This window comes from Miniopterus schreibersii, assembly GCF_964146895.1.
Source record: "Miniopterus schreibersii genome assembly, chromosome: 12".
Taxonomy (NCBI): Eukaryota; Metazoa; Chordata; class Mammalia; order Chiroptera; family Miniopteridae; genus Miniopterus; species Miniopterus schreibersii.
Genome location: NC_138112.1, coordinates 18,395,218 through 18,413,325, shown reverse-complemented (window position 1 = coordinate 18,413,325; position 18,108 = coordinate 18,395,218). Strand labels below are relative to the sequence as shown.

The window sequence follows — 18,108 nt, the reverse complement described above, 5'->3', positions numbered from 1 at the left end:
AGAGGCGCGCGGCGCGGGGCGCGCGGACGCATTGGCGGAGCCCGCGCGAGCCCCGCGCACCCGCCCGAGGAGGCGCCGCACCTGCTCCCCAATATAACCAACTACGGAGCGCGGGAGCCTGAGCGGCCGGGAGGCAGCAGCCCAAGTGCGGTCGCAGCTCGGGGCGGGAAGGAGGCGTTCCCTGGGTCGTCTCCCCGGGGCGGAGCCGGGCCGGCCGAGGGCTCCCGCTGAAGGATTAAAAACTCCGCAGGTCTCTCCTGCCGCCGGCTGCGCGAGCGCCCCGGGAACTGCGCTCCCCGAACTGCGCCGCGGGCGGAGGATGGCGGACGGGCGCTGAGCGGCGCGGAGCGAGGACGGCGAGCCGGCGGCTGCTGGGTGAGTGGCGACGCGCGCGCCCCGCGGCCGCCGCCGGGGGCCGTGCGCTCCGGGGGCCCGGCGCTGAGCGTCTGGCGCCGGCTTCGGCGGAGCCACGCTCCCTGCCCTCGCCGGGGTGCCGGGGTGCCGGGGTGCCGGGGTGCCGGGGTGTGAAAACTGTAAGACACAGCTGCTGCCGCTGCTCGGTTTTGAACATGCCCTTGTTCTCCGCTGGGGCTTCAGGTCAGAAAAGTTGAAGCAGGGGAGGTAGGGCGCGTGGGTGTGTTTCCTGCCGACCGCTCCGTCCTCGCGTGGGTCCCTGCGATTGAATGCGCGGCGCCCAGGGCCAGGACGGGGTAGGGGCTTTTCCGCGGAGAGACCGCGGCTGCTGAGCGCCGGGCCGCGTTCCCGGGCGCGGCGGTGCGGGGCGGCGGCGCGGGGCGGCGGCGCGTGGGGGCCGAGCCCGGGCCGCGGCGCCGGGCGGTGCGGAACTTAGGCGCCGCGGGCAGGCTGTGAAGCCAAGTTCTGCAAAGTTCGGGAGGTGAGGCGTCTGCCGAATGTTGGGTGGCGGTGTGCTGGATTCAGAAAGGAGCGCGAGGGTGTGTTCAGACGTCCTGAGTTTTCCAGTGAAAAGTGGGAAAACGTTAATTTGCCTCTGTACCCAAGGGCATGGTGTACCATCAGCTGAGAAAATGACTCTGACAACCTTAAAAAAAAATTGAGTTGTTTTAGCTAACTTTATCGGGCAAAGAGTCCACGAAATAGTTTGGAATTCTCTTGTTTTTAAATTGTATCAGCTCTCTAGCGTGAAAAATACTGTTAATTGCGGTCATGTACAACGCAGGTTTGGAAGCAAAAAAACTTTTTAGCTGTTGCTTGTGAAATGCCTTACCTCCATGCAGCTACTCTTCTTATTTATGTATTTAAAAGAGAAAATCATTTAGAGGTGCCATGCTTATGCCTTGATTCTCAATTTTCACTGTGGAAATAAGGATATAGGAAGTAAATGTTTATTAGGGTATTAGCCTTAAAGGATACTGACAGATAAGTAGTGGGTCAAATTTAAAAATCATTAGAGGCATAACTGAGGACTATTGAATTGCCACAGAACTACAGACTATCGTAGCAAGCTTAAAGGAGTGCAGCATTATTAATATTGTGACCTTAGACAAAAGAATTAGTACTGATTAGGTCATTATTTGTTTTTTCAAAGTGCCTATTGTCAATCTTAGGAAACTCATAAATTTTTTTTTTGCATATTTTCCTACTTCATACTCAAACTATTATAAGTCCAATGTGGACCAGTTTACTGAGTCTCAGAGTTATATGTTTCCTTGATTAAAATGGAAAAACACACAATATGACTATGTAAGAACATGTTACATGAAACAATTGAATAAAAATGGAAAGATATTCATACTAAGACCAACTAAGTTTAGCGAAGGAAACAAAGCACAACATTTGAAGTTAAAAACTTTTTAAAGAAGGAAATGTGGGTTAAAAAATAAAATTGAATTTGAAAAGTAACTTAGCTGGAGTGTGGTGAGATGATATAAAATATATTTGAAAATAGAAAAATCAGTAAAGTGTTTATTACAATATGAATGGCAATGTGTTGTGTAGGGCTTGGTGGAGCCTTTTAATTGTTCATATTTAAAACTTTGGGAAACTAAAAAATAAAGAGAAAAGCTACTAATTTTAATTTCTCTTTGATTTCATTACACAACTGAATAGAAAGTTAGAATTCTCAAAAGTTAGAAAAAAGGACATTACCCCAATAGATTAACTAAAAGCCAGACTTTGTAACTTTTGAGGCACATGCATGCAAGGATGTATTTGGAAATAGATCTGAGAAGCTGCAGTTGTGGACTTTTTAAATGGGTCACTGAAATACCTCGTTTCCTCAGGTGAGTAGTACTTTAACTAAGAGGTTGTCTGACGTCTTTATTAATTTTGGGAGATGAACCAAAATCAAACTATGAATGAACACATAGACTGTGCTTATTTAAGAATAATTAAAAATTAGTTGCTTGTGAAACTTTACTTCAATTGTATGTGCTCAATTAAGTTTAAAAATGTCTCAGGGTTGACTATTATATATTTCTTTAAATGTCTTTTTTATTTAACAGCTTAAAAAACCTTTGCCACCTTCAAGGTAGAGGTTAGAGTGTGGTTTAATGGTAATACTGACTTAGTGATAAGGCCAGAGGATGTCAATAAAGGGTAGAGTAGAGGGCTCTCCAAATGAAGAAAGTAAGGGGATGCTCTGCTGGCCAAGTGATTTTGGAGTTTGTCTTATTTCTAGATAAAACAAGAGGTATGCTTTTATTTTTAAAAAAAGAAAGAAAGAAAACTTATCTTGATGGCTGTAATAGTGTAAAGATGATATGACTATATCTAAGTTCCATCTACTAAAAAAAAAGTTTTATAGTAGAGGTTAGTGCCCCCCATTCCTCAAAAATTAATTTAGGGTTTATGAGGCCAACATCTTTACAGTGTTGGATTTGCTGAATCCATCTTACCACACATATTTTGATAACTCATAGGTTTTTAATTGTCTCTCTTTTTAAATATGCTGTTAAAAATTTACAAAGAGGTTGGACATTTATTTCTCTCAATATAAATGGGTCCATATAATTTGCTGTCTCAAAAATCTGACTTCAAGAGCTCAGATTTATTCATCTTTCTTATTACGGAAGATACAAATATAAAAGAAGTCTGTATTTCAGACAAGATATTTTTTAGATCAGTGTTATAAGGTTGTGATAGTATGTTACATGAACTTCTTAGCACTTTATAGCAGGAAAGAGGCTGGTCGGAAGCTCAAAGCAGTAGAATCTCTGCAGAGGTCTATTTTCTGAGCGTTTGTGATCAATAACTCTACATTAGAGACTGATACATTTTAAAAAGTAATGAAGTATATAAAACTCATTAATACTTAAGATTTAGGATTAAAAACTATTATGAACAATGTCCCATCTCTGTGTTTCATACCCTTTCAGTTAATTTCTCCTGTTTTATAATTTTTTGAAATTCAAATGTATAATGTTTAGAAGGGTTCTGATAAATGGAATAGTATCAGTTTATATTTTCCCCAGACACTTGAACAGTTTTTTGGTTAATTATTTTCATTAAAATAAAACAAATTCAGTAGTGCTTCATTGATAAAGTAGGTATGAAAGGAATTTTTAAAAAAAATGTATCTTTATTGGTTTCAGAGAGAGAAAGGGAGAGAGAGAGAGAGAAACATCAATGATGAGAGAGTCACTGATCGGCTGCCTCCTGCACTCCCCTCACTGGGGATCCAGCCCACAACCCGGGCATGTGCCCCGACCAGGAATCCAATGGTGATCTCCCTTGAACTCCTGGATCCTAGGTCGATGCTCAACTGCTGAGCTATGCCTGTCCGGCTAAAAGGAATTTTTAAATAGTTTTATTATATATATATTTACTTTTTAGGAAAATACAGTTTTCCAGTTATTTTTTTATCAGAATTATTTAGCAGTATTAATTATATCCCATGAACTTGATATATGACTATATTTAACTTTATGTTTTACTTATGATAAATATGTGTATAAGCTAAATGTAGAGCATTTTCATGCCTATCAAGCCCCTAAGTTAAAACACAGGTCTTTAATTTCATATGCAGAAGTAGTGCATATTGTATTTTTGACATTATAGCTGTCTTAAATATTGGCTCATAAGACTTAAAAGCCAGCCAAAATATGGAAACTCTTGTTTTCTTTAGGACGGAGGAATGGAACTATAGAAATTAGCCATAAAGTAACTTCAAAAAATAAATCAAGCTCTGTCTTTTTATGGAAGTAAATTTAAAAAACAAACAATGAACCCGTCATTTCTTAATCTAATATAAAACTGTGTGAAATTTATTATTCTTGATACATTTTAGAACGTACAGTCATGTTCTCTTCCCATGTCTTTCTTAAGCTGGGATTCCTTGGGATCACTGTCATTTTTATACCCTTCCAAAACTGCATTGGATGCATTTGACAGCATAGGGGCAAAATTGATTTTTTTTCCTGATTTTCTCAATGCTCCCTTAAAAATCCATAATGGCCTAATAACTTGCTTCCCTGTGTGTACCACTTTTTAATTTATTTTTAACAAGTGGACTTCTTTTACAACGTTTGGCAGGACCGCATATTTCCTCTTATGCTAGTCATGATTCCAAGTATTTGTATAGACGAAAAAATTTGAGATCTTGATAGAAAGCAAGGTATTAATGTATTTGTATGAGATTTCCTGCAAATACACCTTTATAGTTTGTGTCCTTACCCTAAAATATAGACCTGCTTAAGGGTTAAAGTGGCTAACATGAACATTATAGAAATTTTAAGTAATTGTATGTATATCAGGCAAGGAGGAAGATGAAAGTATTGCATTTATCTGAGTGATCAAAAATCCTCTTTTGTGACTATTGACTGGAAAAGTATAATTATGTACATAATATTCTATGAGGGGGATAGGATTCTGCTCCTTAGCATTTTTATACCTGTTAAATGTCCAAGAAGGAGAACAACTCATCTTCCATTATGATCCAGTAGTAACTATAGCATATGGAGCTTAGGAAGATAAATTTTGCTGATCACTTATATTATAAAAGGTGGATTGAATTTTCTTCCACTTGATAGTCATAATGTTGGCACAAACATTCATTATGAGGCTAAAAATCTTAGGGAGTTTTAATTGAAAGAGATATTATAATAGGGTAATAATACTTATAATGTGTTTGGAGCTGCAAACAGATCTTTAAATCTATTTTCACAAATATTTTACTAGTTGCTGGGGTTATATTTATGAGATAACCAATAGAGAAATGGCATATTTATTTGGTGAAAAATTACTTTTAAGTGTATGAAGTTTAAATTTTATTTTCTCAAATATTTAATTGTATATTTAAAAGTATGAAAAAACTTTTTGGACACTAAATCAAATATAAAGGTAAGAGAGAATTTAGATAAAGTATTTTAAGTCTTCTAGGTTCTCCCATTTTAGTTTTATATACAAATTACTTTTCAGTGATATATTTACTGAGGTACTATTATAGTTTATAGTCTCAAAAATCACAGAATTAGATGAAATCCCAAGTGATTAACAGGAATAATGCAAAGATACAGGTGAGTGACAGTAGGTATTTAAAATATAATTTCTGTTTTCTGGAACTAAATTTTTATTTAATTGGAATTTCATGATTATTAAATATAAATTTCTTTCCTGGGCACCTAAACAAATTTAAGTACTCACAAATATATCTGAAAACATTATGAAAAGTCTCATAATTAATTTTAGATTTTGTATTTGCCACATTTTATTTAAAAACTTTCCTGTTCATATTCATTCATAAAATATATAGACTAGCTTAATTTCATCTCTCATATTCAAAAATATTAAAACAATTTGTAAGTGATCATTAATTTTTCCAATTTTGAGAATATTTGATGATAGGAACTTAAAAGACATATAATTTATAATAAATTGAAACCTTTAACTTAATAATTCAATTTAACATTCTTCCATTTTTCAATGCCATTATTCTAATAGGAATGTGTGAGCTAGTGAATAAGAGTTCCTAATGCTAAAATAACTATCTCATTAAAAATAAGCACATATCTTATGAGTTATTGATTATCAATACATTATGAGGACACTTAGGAGAAAGTGACAGAATAATAGCATTTCATGTTGGAGTGAGCTTACCAAGCTCATATTTTCACATATTTATCACGAAGAGTAATAAACAATGATATTAAGATGTTAAATGATGTGTTCAACATTACACTTGATGGAGAAGATGGAATTAGAACCCAGTTCTCTTAACTTTCTAGGTCAGAGCTTTTTTATAATTCATACCTTTCTTCTATACAAATTATTTTTATATCTATTCTAATTAAAATTAGGGCATAAGTATATGTGATTTCCTTGTTGCTATTTCTCATCTGTAAAACATTACCTTTTTAGATTAGAAATTTAAAAATCTAATTATATTAACTCAGAGGAAATAGCCATAGGTACGTTATGTTGTTAACCAAGACTTAAATGTCTATATACTTAATTGCTAGATGTGAACTTTTCCACAATGAACTTATTGTGCACTCACAGGCTGAATCAAATAGGAGAAGGTTTTTGACAGTTTTGGTTAAGAAACCTGGGAACTCAAGTAGGAAAAGGAATGTAATTTTTTCCAATTCATAAAGGACAATTTTATTTTATCTTATTTTTTTGGTTAATTTCTTTTCTGGGTCGACAGTGTTATTTTCCCAGTAATAAATGTTTAATGGACACTCAATGAAATAGAAAACCAATGAAAAATATGGGTGAGAAAATATTTATGTATATTGGCAAATGTGGGTAAATTTAAATCATGGGCTTTCTTGTGGTAATAATGATTTTAGAGCATTTAAAAAAATGCAAAGCAGATGAGTCTCTAAAAATCGGCGCTCTTCTTCTGAGTTGTAGAATTAAAATATTAGCTTGTATATGAATTCTAATTTTACTGGTACAATACTAAGTGAAGATAACACAGAACAAATTTGAATCTGTAATAGTATTTAGTTGTCATTGTATATGAACCAAAGTTTGTTTATGCTTAATTTTAAAAACATGATGTAAATGATTTTAGAATGAATCTATATGCTAAAACTTTTCATCAGTAGAACTGAACATGATAAACTATAAAATCGTCATAGTGTAACTTAGTAGAATGGCAGTTGTACATTACTGGGTTTCTGATAAAATAATATTTTTATAGATGCTTTCTTTCAAACTTTGCATTATAAAATTACGACAAGAAATGTGGGTGTGTCCATATCGGGGTGTCTTCGTATTTTAAGACTTTCTCTTCCTTTAAATACTGAATATTTAAAAGTGACAAGTATAATAAAATGAGGTAAAAGACTTTAGTTAAAATGATTAATGTTTAATCTGAAGTATTTTCTAACTTATACATACAACCAAAATTTGGAACTAACTCTAGTAGAAAATATAAAATTTATTCTCCAAGTCCAGTGAACAAACGGTGCTTAAAGTTCTTTGAATTTTTATTTTTTAAAAAATATTTATTTACCTACAACTTACTTTTAATTCTTCAGTATTTTTAAAGAACAATAAACTTAGTAGGAAAGAGTGGTTACTTGAGATTTAAGTTAAATGATCCAGAGTTTATTTTATGAAAGTTTACCATATTAATTGTATTTTAAAACATATGACTATATATGTTTGTTCGTTTCTCATTCTTTAATGTGGTCTTTTTAGTATATACCCCAGTGAGTAAAATTAACAAAAAGTAATTCCTTTCTCATTCAATGCAATTTCTACATTATTTCAGTCACTCAAATGGTCTTCTTGGAGAGTTGTAGCAATAAATAAGAGTTCATGGACTGTAATAATAAGTAGTTCATGGACTGATGGAGGAAATAAGCACATAGGGTGAATGTAATTCAATGTGAAATGTTCAGTGACAGAGTTATATGCAGCTAAGATGCAGCTTTTCATTATTTCTCCTTTTAGAGACAGTGGTTTTCTCCTGTTGAGTCTTTCCAGCTTGGAGTATTTCATGCTAGCATTGGTTCCATAATTGCTGCATTTACTTCCTAGAGCCTAAATTATTTTGAAGTAACTTTGGTTCTAAGATTCACCTAACTTAAATGAATGCTATGTTTTTCTAGCATATAGTGCTAGCTTTAGTAACTTAAAGCCATCTAGTCTCTGATGATACAGTCAGATCTGAGGTAAATGAATGTGGCTTAGATGCTATGAAAATAATGCAATTTTTATATGTTGTTATAAATAAGCTTGATTTCTTTCAGTTATTAAGTATGGACTATTAATGGTGCTGGTGATACTTATTTTACAGGGGTGGGTTAACTCGGAAGCTAATGGAGCTTTGCTTACACAGTTCCTTCCAGAATATAGTAGTAATAGTAGCAGCAGAGCAATAGTAAACATTATTTTGGTATTTATAAAATATGTCTAATATAGGGAGGTGTATGAATTAGGGGATTTGGTATTTGAATTTTAGGGTTTAGAGTTGGCTCTATAATTTATTGTATAATTTTAGAAAAGTTACTTATTTACTTGCAAAATTAGGGTAACAACTGTTATGAAGTTGTGATAATATATAAGAAAAAATGTCTACTTTTCAATGTAAAAAACATGACAGTATTAGAAACATCAAAATTAAGTATTTTGTTCATCATTTTATTTTGTTCTTTAGATTCCATTTATAAGTGAGATCATGTTATATTTGTCTTTCTCTGCCTGACTTATTTCACTTAGCATAATATTCTTTGTGAAGGCCTGGGGTGGGGTGGTGGGGGTGGGGTAGAAGGGTCAATGGGGGAATAAAGGGGACATTTGTAATAAAGAGAAACTATAAAAAAACTAAGTCTAGGAAGAAATTTTGGTTTCACTCCAATTCCATTCTAAAATATGTTTTAAATTATCTCTCTACCAAAATATTTTATTTTTGCGTGAGGCACAATGCTGTTCTAACTGTAGAAAGTGATATTGAGATCTATTGACCATGATTACTTAATGATTATTCTTTGCATCGTATCTTTGATTCAAGTAAATTACTTGAATAGGCATTCCTTACAAAATTCACTTACTGTACCATTTACTGTTGGAGATGCAAAGGAAGTGAGAGGTTTGATCCCTGACAATGGAAAGATGGAAAATTGTCAGCCAGGATAGAACATAATAAGAAAATATACTGGTAAACATAATTATCAAGAGATAGGTCACACATTTTGAAAACCTTGAAGGACCAGAAATGTTCATTGCGGGAATGGATTAAACCCCCGACAAAATAAGAAGTGATAGGACTTGAAGGAACTTTCGATTATGTATTGGCAAAGACTCTCTTTCAGTTGAGGGAAGAGCAGCAGAATGCATTGGATGGCTAGAAGAAAGCAGGAAAGTTAATTAATGTAAAGAAAGAACTCTTTGTTGTGCAAAGAGAATTTAAAATCCATCGACTGAGGAAATGTAAAGGGTTCTGAAAGCCATTTGAAGAACTTGGGTTTTGTTCAAAAATAAGAGGATAATACTCAAGATTAGGTGGTACTGAAGATGAGGTTCAGACCAGTTTTGCCCCTTACTTGGACTTGGAAAGGTCACTTCCTCAGTTTATTAATCTCTCCAGTAAGAGAGTTAAAATCAATAAACGTAAAGGATTTTTTCTTTTAAAGTTTTCACCCACTGCAATTCAATGGCTGTGTACTTTATGAGGTTTTGATGAAGAGGAAAATTGAAAGAAAAAGAATCGTAGGTGTTGACAATTAAGTTTAGGATAGATTCCACCAAACAGAGATAACTTTCATGGCATATGGGGAGGCCATGGAAAAAAGCAAGAGTTACACACAAGTTTAATCCTGACTCAGCAGCTTCCCTTCATGCATACCTGAGCAATACAGTAGCTTTTCTAGGCTTCCATTTCTTTTCCTGTAAAAGGATATTAACTACTACCTCAGTTGTTTTGTTTTGTTTTGTAAAAAGGATATGCAATTGTGTAGATTCGGAAGTTAAAATCATTGTCTTCGTATCTTTAGGTATAGTTGCTTACAAAAATACCTTTTAATGCTTAAGTTCAAGAAACAGTTGAAGGCAGAAAATTCATCTAAATATTGTATAAATACATCTGGGTATAATCACTTCAGTTTTCCAAATGTGAGGAAAATCACTTTCTTGGCACAACCACCTACATTTGCTGATAGATGATTTCTTGTCACGGTCTTAATTGTACTTGACAGTATTTAAAGAGATGATGTGTTTGTTTATTTTTAAAATTTTTATTGTGTTTTTCTTTACCTAAAAAAATCTTCAGTGCCCATTCATAAAATTATATAAAGCATAGATTTTATTTTGGGAGGAGAGGAAGCTTTTTCAAATACTGTTTTTGAATCCCATATGATTGCCAAATGGTATAAAATATATTTATTTGAAAATGATTGGAGGAAACAAGATGGTGGCGTAGATAACCACTGCACCCGCCGCCTCCCACAATCACATCAAAATTACAACTAAAATACAGAACCACCATCACCCAGAGCCTCCTGAGATCTGCCTGAACAGAAGCCCCACAACCAGGGAGCTGAAGAAGCACCCAGACGGTAGGAGGGGCGGCGACGCGGGCAGATCAGGGCTGATTTGCCGAGATGCAGCCCTGGGCCCACACCCGGTGCTGCGGGTTAAACCCGGGAGGACATCTAGGTGGCAGAGGTTTACTGGAGGAGTGAAGGGTCCCAGCCCCACATCAGGCCCCCAGCCCAGGGCTCCAGGGCCTGGAAGACAAGTCCCCACAACTTCGGGCTGTGAAAACCAGCAGGGACTGTCGCTGAGGGTATGGGAGTCCCAGGCTTTCCTCTCAAAGGGCCAGGCCACGGACTCACTCGAACGCGCTCCCTCTGAGCCCAGTGCCAGGCAGCAGCTTGAAAGGACCTGGGACACTTGGGGGGGAATTGACCTGCCTGAAATTGGGGCGAGAGCTGGAGGGCAGCTTTCTCCCAGGCAGAACAGCTGGCAGAGACCTTTGCTCCTTTGGCGAGTACTCTCTGCACACAGCTGGCAGGCAGGCGCCATATTTGAATTGCCAGCACCTGACTCGCACCTTTGGACCCACCCGGTGATTTCTGAAGGCCCCGGCCCTCCCCACCTGCAGCTCATCCAGGCCATATCCAGGGGCTTTTCTGTGCAAGTGGCCTCTCAAGCCTCAGGCTTGGGACTTCCCTAAAATCTCTCAAACAAGCAGCAGCAGGCCCCATATGGTTTGATAAGTGGCCCCAGGCCTGGCACTGGCGGCAGCCTGCACTGGCTCATAGCTTGGCCTCTCACGGACACCCCCAAGCCCAGCACAAGGAGCAGCCAACTACGGTTTGCTGTGTAGCTCATGCTGGGTGGCCCTGGGCAAGGCACTGGCACAGGCTGACTTTGCACCTCCCAGGAGGCCCCAGAGATAATGTACCCGGTGGTCAGACTTAACCACGCTGGATTACAACCCTACCACATCCACGAGTGACACTCGGGCACACTTGGTGAACACCAAAGCTCCACTGAAGTAAATCCCGCTCCATAGGGGTGTCTCCAGCACAGCAGCTCTTTGGCTGTAGTTGCAGCTGGTCCTCACAGCCGATTGGCCTGGGGGTCAGTTCCTCCCAGGGATGCCAACAGCAACCAAGTCTCAACTACAACAGGACAGTGCACACAGCCCACACAGGGGAGCACCTAGAAGGCCCTGCTCAGGTGACTCGGGAGGCTGAGCTATTGCACCCTACAGGACACCTACTACACAAAGCCACTCTACCAATTCCAGGAGACATAGCAGCTCTACCTAATACATAGAAACAAACACCTGGAAGCAGCCAAAATGTGGAGGCAAAGAAACATGTCACAAAAGAAAGAACAGAAGAATTCTCTAGAAGAGGAACTAAATGAAATAGATCCAAGCAAGCTAATAGATACAGAGTTCAGAATTTTGTTTATAAGAATGCTCAACCATATTAGTAATAGTTTTACAAAAATCACTGGGAAAATTGATGACATAATAAAGTACCCATTTGAAATGAAGGCTACACAAACTGAAATGAAGAATAACTTACAGGGAATCAACAGTAGAGTAGAGAACACTGAGAATCAAATCAGCAATTTGGAACATGAGGAAACAAAAAACACCTAACCAGAAGAGCAAAAAGAAAAAAGATCCCAGAAATATGAAGATAGCATAAGGAGCCTCTGGGACAACTTCGAGAGGCCCAACATTTGTATTATTGGGGTGCCAGAAGGGGAAGAAAGAGAGCAAGAAATTGAAAACCTATTTGAAAAATTAATTACAGAAAACTTCCTCTACCTGGGGAAAGAAATAGACTTACAAGTCCAGGAAGCACAGAGGGTCCCAAACAAGAGGAACCAAAGAGGCCGACAGCAAGATACATCATAATTAAAATGCTAGAGGTTAAAGACAAAGAGAGATTCTTAAAAGCAGCAAGAGAAAAGCAGTTAGTTACCTACAAGGGAGCACCCATACGACTGTCAGCTGATTTCTCAACAGAAACTTTGCAGGCCAGAAGGAAGTGTCAAGAAATATTCAAAGTGATGAAAAACATGGAATTACAACCAGGATTTTCTACCCAGCAAAGCTATCATTTAGAACTGAAGGTCAGATAAAGAGCTTCTCAGACAAGGAAAAGCTAAAGGAGTTCATCACCACCAGACCAGCACTACACAAAATGTTGAAGGGTCTTCTTTAAGAAGAAGCTAATCAACAATAGAATCTGATGAACTAAATAGATTCAGAGACGCTGATGCATGCAACAGACGATCATATTTCAGAGGAAAGAGGGAAGGGGGATGGAGGGTGGGAAGAGATTAACCAAAGAAGTTATATGTATATAAGCATAACCCATGGACACAGTCAATAACGGGGTGAAGGCCTGGGGAAGGGGTGGGAGTGAGGTGGAGGGGTCAGTTGGGGGGAATAATGGGACACCTGTAATACTTTCAACAATAAAGATAAATTAAAAAAAAATAATTTCCCCAATTATTCTTTCACATTTATTGTATCTTTTGTTATTTAAATAATTTTATAAATGTCTCATGATGTAAAATTGTGTTTAATATTAATTTATTAAAACAAATATAAACAAAATCTTTTAAATTGTGAATTGTTATTAGTACATTTTAGAGCAAAAATAAAAATATTTTAATTTTCAAACATTTTACAGTTAAGTTTTCTATAAGTGATATATGTATGTTGTTATTTTTGGCTTGTCTACTTTGATAAAAGTTATTAAAAATAAATTTTATGAATAATTTGTGAATTATGTGCCACTTAAAATACATATATGCTTTGTATCATTACAACCAATCAAATTCTTCCTCAGACATTTACTGATTATTTTACTATCGCAGAAGGTTCAACATAGTAGAAAGAAACAAATCTCACAAAAAATAATGATTTCAGAAAAGTATAATACAAATGATCTGCTCCATTAGAGGTGTTATCAGCCTTAGAACCACATTATAAAGCAAGTCTCACAAGTTAGAGTCTTGATGGAATGAAAACTCTTGTCACCTCTTTTTTATTCTAACGTCATGGAAACGATGTTGAACAGTATAAAAAGCAAATGCTGAAAGCTGAATCTTTGCCCTAAAAAGCCCTCTAGTTTGCCTTCAGAATTAGCCGTCCAACAGATTTTTGTATGACTTTCTTCCAGTAAATGTTATTTTTTTCTTAAAATAATTTTGGGTGTCCACATGTCAATTCAAAAGGTATATAGCTTTTGAACACTGTAGACTATTCATGATAAATTATATCATACTTTATACAAATAATCCTTCACTTACAATTTATTGATTTATTTTTATATGCAAATACAAGTAAATATGAAATAAAAATTCTTATGTATTCATTTTTACATAAATGTGAGTAAATCTGGAAGTAGAATTGCTAGGTCAGTGAGAATATGTGTTTAAAATTTTGGTTTTACTGTCATATTGCCCTCCACAGGGATGGTTTGAATTAACATTCCCCCCAACAGTACATTATAATACCTGTCTCTCCACATTCTAGTCAGTACAGTGTATTACCAAACTTCTTGTCCTATGCACAGTGGAATAGATGAAAAGGTATCTGATTTTTGTTTTAATTTATACCTAACATTTTGAGCATTTTTAGATGTGTATAAAACTTTTTTACCTACTGTTTCTGCTCATCCCCAGTTTAAGTCTATTCAGCTAATCGTTTTTTAAATTACCTTTACATAGTAACTGAAAACAAGAAACAAATAGCAGCAAGAAGTCAATTAAAAATACTTTGAGGCATCGCTAACATCTTTAAGAAATAAAACGCACATCTATGAAAAGCCAGAGAAATTTGTATAAATAACATTGCTTTTCTTTCCCCCTCTACTGTATTCCAAACATCCAGTGGAGATACAATGAAAAGAAGACAATTCTACTTGGGGAGAGCAGAAAAGACTTCAAGCAAAGAAAACATTCTGGATAAATGAGCTCTCTTATATTCAAGCCAGCCTTACAAATCTCACTCACCCAGCACTGGTTCAGGGCATCTTTCACTAAAACATCTCCACACTGGGTTCTCTCCCTCTATTCTCCAAAATGTCAGTCGTCCTGATGGAATAATCTTTCGAAGACTCAAGTCTAGGCGTTCCACTTCTTTGCTTTGAAAGCTTTAATAGGTTGCTCTGCTTGAAGAGCATGTTGCAGATTCTGCAGTGGGCCAGGAAGGCTCTCCATCGCTGTCCTTCAGAAACTTTCTAGGCTCCTCTGCAGCTGCACCGATGTACACACTTTAGATTGAGCCACAACTCTCCAAAACCTGTCATTACATTTCCCATCTCTGTACTTGTGCTGTTACCTCATTTATTCCCTGTGCTGCTTTTTTTCTTTATCTTAAGATACTATTCCTTGAAGCAATTTCTTCTGAACAAGAACCTGTGTCATCAACAGGAAATACTATTGAACTGCATAAAGGATCAACACTCTTATTTTTTCCATCACTAGATAAACTCAGAAAATCCAAGCTGCGGTTCTTTATATTCTTTCTGCCTCAATAGAAAACACTAAAAGTAAAATCGAAGACCAAGACTTCTTTTTAAAATCAAGGTAAAATAGAGAGTTTGGAGCTAAACTCGCAAACGCTCCAGTGTGCACAATTAAAATTACCTTCTCTGAGTGTGTATACTTAGTGCTGAGCCCTTAATCTGAAAGCAGAGAAGACACAAATTGTTGTGTTAGGTTATACGTTTCTTGTGTTGAGAAATAGGTGGCCTGGAGGAATAAGCAGTATGTGACTGAGCATTTTAAAAGAATGTTTCTTATACCAAAACATCTATAATAAACAATTTCAGAGGTTTTTACATTTTTAAAGATATTCTTACATTTAAAATAAATGTTTAGCATTTCAGAATATCAAGAAAAAAACCTCAAGTACATTTCATGTACCCATTTTAATTTGTTCTGTAATTTTACACAGCGCATTTTTTTAGAATGGCAGTGGGTGGAGGAGATTTATCTTCATTTGGTTTTATAGTTTCACAAGCTATAAAACCAAGCTTATAAGAATAATCACCCAGCAGGTATTTGCTCAATATCAGATGGATGAGAATTTGAACACTTGGGACTCCTGTTACCAAGGTGCCACTTAGAAGGGAAAAATTACTGGAGAAAAAGGCAAAAGATGATTAAGTATGACACAAATAGATGTAAATTTTGTTGTTGTTAATCTTCACCTGAGGATGTTTTTTCCATTGATAATTTAGAGAGAGTGTAGAGGAGGCAGGCAGGGGGGGAGAGAGACACTGATGGGGGAGAGATGCATCGATTGATTACCTCATGCATGCACCCTGACCCGGGCCAGGGATCGAACCTGCAACCCAGGTACCTACTCTTGACTGGGAATCAAACCTGTGACCCTTCGGTGGGCAGGCCAGCACTCTAACCACTGAGCAACACTGGCCAGGGTTGTAGATTTTGGGAGCATAATAATATATAATTTGATGGCTAGAACCCAAACCATTTTATTTGTTTCTATATTTATATGTTTTTATTTTAAAACTCCAAATACTATGAAAACTCTGAAAACTGAAGGCATAACTTAAATTATTAGTCTTGGAAAAAGCTCTTGAAGCAAAGTTATATCATAAAAATAATTATATACATTAACTACATTATATTAAGATATGAGAGAGCGTACCAGCCTGATTGATTAGCATGCTACTAATATTTGATAGTATTTGTTGCCATTATTTTAGACTTTATGTTTGCCAGTTAACTGTATTTTCTCCATATAGCTTAAGTTTTAAAAATCCGAAGCTATAAAAATCCAAAGGGAGGGGAAGAAAAATAAAGAACTATTAAGAGATCATGTAAAAATAATAGTAAAAAATGAGTAAAATTCAATTCAGCTTGGGCTTATTTATTGTTTCCTATGTGCAGGGCAAGTTGACATTTGGATGGCACAAACACATTTTTAAACATTAGCGGTATATCAAGTTTACTCTCCACATTTTATGCAGAGATCAAAGTCTCACAATATCCATTACTTAATGGTTTTGCCAGTGCATATATAAAGATACTGTGTATGATTTTATCTACCTTTTCATGCTTAACGAAGAAAGTGCTGTCACAAATCTGAAGTATTTATCATTAACATTTCTTTAGTTGCAATCTTGAGGCTCATTAGAAATTTAAAAAACAAACTGCAAAATGTAATAAATGCCATTCCAAATAACAACAATAATAATGAGCAATTTATGATATGCTAAACCAAATCTGTAAAGAAAAAGAAATGCAACTTTAACTTGAACAATTTCCCTCATATCTACAACTCTGTTTCTCATTTCTCATTTGTTTAATGAGAACACAAAAATGAGGAAGACATGGGCTCACCATGGCCTTGAGTGTTTGAAACACTGCCTTTCACAGTTTTCTAAAACCTTAGAAGACTGGGGATATACTATTTTTATTACAGTGACCATTGGTACATCAGTTTGCGGTAATTAATCCAGTAAAAGCTAATCATTAAATTCAGCCATCTAACCAGTGAAAATAATTTGCTTTGAATACAATCAGCTGTTTAGCTTTTGATTTTGAGATTTTACCCTAAAGTTTAAAAATGCCTTAAATTGTCAGAAGTGCAAATTATGTCACAGACTATTTTCATAGCTCATACACAAGTTAAACAAGTTTTTACCTCTTCTATGCAAAACACTGTAGCTTCTACATGTATTTTTCATACAGTTATTTTCATTTTTAATAGCTGTGAAAATGTATTTGTGAAAGAGTACAACTTATGGGACTTTTACATGATTTTTAAAGTTCTGTTAAATGTATCTGACGTTTAAAAAATTGTATTGAGAATTAATTTTTTCTCTGCCTTTTCATGAAAAAAGCCCAATGTATCCCATTTTTACAAAAGGTAATTGGAAACAAAGCAAGCTGCTTCACAAACATATACAACTGTAAAGCTTAAAATAATATCATGCCATCCTGTTTAAAGCATTTTGTGCTATCTTTATCTTTTCCTTGCATTTTGTTCAACTTTCACAGCCACTATACAAACTAAGTCTTAAAATAATAGTAAATTAGCCTATTGATATCAGTTTACAGATAAAATTGAAGGTGACCCCAAACACTAAATCAGTGGAGTGACTTTAAGATCTGCTCTAAACAGGTTCAGGTTCTGCTATACAACCTAAGGCAGGGCAAGGGCAACTCAATCCAAAGGTGAAGCCATAATTTGTGCTGGTGTTACAATGTTAGGATATCAGTCATTCCAAAGAAAAAACATTGTCACCAATTTTAAACAAAATCAATATAAAAATGATTCTTTTTTTCAAGGTTTTTCTCTATTTTCAGGAATTATTCCACGTAATGCTCACAAAATAAAAGTTTTCTCAGGATCTTTAAACATTTTCACATTAATCAGTTATGAAATAAATTACTGGGTAGGAAGCAGATACAAATTAATTACTCCTATTATTTGCATTTGTATTGGCTCCTTTCTAAGTCTAGTGTGTCCCATGAACCTTTGTTTGTCAACTCTGCAGGTTCATTTTGGCAAAGCCAGCTTCTTATTAATCAGTGGTACACCATAAAATTCTGCATCCTTTAGAAAGAAGCTCAATAGGAATTTATAATGAAATGGGCACTGCCACTGAGGCATTAGTTACATCCTAAGTCCACATCTTAGGCAAAGATCATTTCTAGGCTTCC

General features: G+C 36.3%; 1 protein-coding gene across 1 annotated transcript in view; it reads left to right on the top strand.

Moving 5' to 3' along the window:
• The first annotated feature begins 53 nt into the window (after positions 1-53).
• Positions 54-18,108, top strand: part of CNTN5 (contactin 5) — a 968,886-nt gene continuing 950,831 nt past the window's right edge. Inside the window, exon 1 of the mRNA XM_081155637.1 lies at positions 54-375. The gene's annotated coding sequence lies outside the window, so the exon portion shown is untranslated. The remainder of the gene's footprint in view (positions 376-18,108) is intronic.